Source organism: Populus nigra, chromosome 2 (genome assembly GCF_951802175.1).
Source record: "Populus nigra chromosome 2, ddPopNigr1.1, whole genome shotgun sequence".
NCBI classification, from domain to species: domain Eukaryota; kingdom Viridiplantae; phylum Streptophyta; class Magnoliopsida; order Malpighiales; family Salicaceae; genus Populus; species Populus nigra.
The window spans coordinates 18853518-18856017 of record NC_084853.1 but is presented as its reverse complement, the minus strand read 5'-3'; positions in this window follow the sequence as shown (position 1 = coordinate 18856017).

Genomic DNA, 2500 nt, shown 5'->3' with positions numbered 1-2500 from the left:
AATCGGCAGCGCAGATTTTTCGACGAACAGGGGCTGGATGCTGGACCGGCCGGGCCAGGCAGGAAAATTCGTCAGGGGGGCACGCTGACGAAAAGAGGGGCTGCCGCGTGGAAAATCGGCAGCGCAGATTTTTCGACGAACATTCGTCAGGGGGGCACGCTGACGAAAAGAGGGGCTGCCGCGTGGAAAATCGGCAGCGCAGATTTTTCGACGAACAGGGGCTGGATGCTGGACCGGCCGGGCCAGGCAGGAAAATTCGTCAGGGGGGCACGCTGACGAAAAGAGGGGCTGCCGCGTGGAAAATCGGCAGCGCAGATTTTTCGACGAACATTCGTCAGGGGGGCACGCTGAGGAAAACAGGGGCTGCCGCGTGGAAAATCGGCAGCGCAGATTTTTCGACGAACATTCGTCAGGGGGGCACGCTGAGGAAAACAGGGGCTGCCGCGTGGAAAATCGGCAGCGCAGATTTTTCGACGAACAGGGGCTGGATGCTGGACCGGCCGGGCCAGGCAGGAAAATTCGTCAGGGGGGCACGCTGACGAAAAGAGGGGCTGCCGCGTGGAAAATCGGCAGCGCAGATTTTTCGACGAACAGGGGCTGGATGCTGGACCGGCCGGGCCAGGCAGGAAAATTCGTCAGGGGGGCACGCTGACGAAAAGAGGGGCTGCCGCGTGGAAAATCGGCAGCGCAGATTTTTCGACGAACAGGGGCTGGACTGGCCGGGCCAGGCAGGAAAATTCGTCAGGGGGGCACGCTGACGAAAACAGGGGCTGCCGCGTGGAAAATCGGCAGCGCAGATTTTTCGACGAACAGGGGCTGGACTGGCCGGGCCAGGCAGGAAAATTCGTCAGGGGGGCACGCTGACGAAAGTAGGCTCGTCGTGGAAAATCAGCAGCGCAGATTTTTCGACGAACAGGGGCTGGACGCTGGACTGGGCCAGGCAGGAAAATTCGTCAGGGGGGCACGCTGACGAAAACAGGGGCTGCCGCGTGGAATGGCAGCCTACACGCAGATGCGAATTCGGCAGCGCACGATGGCTTGAGCAGGTCATGGGTTCGACTTGGCGCGATCTGAAACCTGGACGAGGGACTGTCGACGCTGGACGAGCCAGCGCGGTGGCCTGTCGTGCCCCGTTCAGGGGGGGCCTGCCGCGGAGACAGCCCTCGCGGGCTCGACAGCGCAGGCCAGCGTCCCCGACGTCGCTGGCCGCGGCAGGCGAGCTGCCGGGGTTCCCGCATTCCTACAAGAAAACGTCGTGCTTTCCACATGAAACCAATCCAGTAAAATCAGCCATATTTTTATGAGGCTGCCCACTGAATTTGGGGTCATTCCGGGCCGGTTCCTAGTTTTGCGGATTTACTCGATTTCTAATGGTAGGAAAATTAAAACAAATACTTCCCGACCTCGAAAAATTCTGGGAAAATTAATGAAGGTGGATTGGATTTTTGCCAACCTCTCTGCAAAATTTCAGCTCAAAATACCAAGAAATGAATTTTTTAGAGGGGGGGTGACAGCTGGGACCTAGTAGTGTCTCCCCCTGCCAGAGCTGCAATGACACTTATTGCTCTTTAGGGAGCCACCAGGCCGGCGCCCCTCAAAGACCACGCGCGCGCGCGCGCCCGCCCGCGCTGGGCGCTGGGGCGCTGGGGCCTGAGGGCCTGGGGCCCTTGGGGGCCCTTGGGCGCTTGGGCGCGCGCGCGCGGCCCCCGCAGCCATGCCGCGCCGCGCGACGCGCGGACAGCCCCTGCTGGCTTGCTCTCTCGCCCGCGGGGGGGCTGCCTTCGGGCCCTGGCCCCCCGCGTTCTGGCCTGCCCCCTGCGGGGGAGAGGCTAGGCGCTGCAGGGGCCAGCCCGACGTCGCTGGCCGCGGCAGGCGACAGCCCCTGCTGGCTTGCTCTCTCGCCCGCGGGGGGGCTGCCTTCGGGCCCTGGCCCCCCGCGTTCTGGCCTGCCCCCCGCGTGGGAGAGGCTAGGCGCTGCAGGGGCCAGCCCGACGTCGCTGGCCGCGGCAGGCGACAGCCCCTGCTGGCTTGCTCTCTCGCCCGCGGGGGGGCTGCCTTCGGGCCCTGGCCCCCCGCGTTCTGGCCTGCCCCCCGCGTGGGAGAGGCTAGGCGCTGCAGGGGCCAGCCCGACGTCGCTGGCCGCGGCAGGCGAGCCGCCGGGGTTCCCGCATTCCTACAACAAAACGTCGTGCTTTCCACATGAAATCAATCCAGTAAAATCAGCCATATTTTTATGAGGCTGCCCACTGAATTTGGGGTCATTCCGGGCCGGTTCCTATTTTTTCCGATTTCCTCGATTTTTAATGGTAGGAAAATAAAAAAAAATACTTCCCGACCTCGAAAAATTCTGGAAAAATTAATAAAGTTGGATTGGATTTTTGCCAACCTCTGTGCAAAATTTCAGCTCAAAATACCAAGAAATGAATTGTTTAGAGGGGGGGTGACAGCTGGGACCTAGTAGTGTCTCCCCCTGCTAGAGCTTCAATGACACTTATTGCTC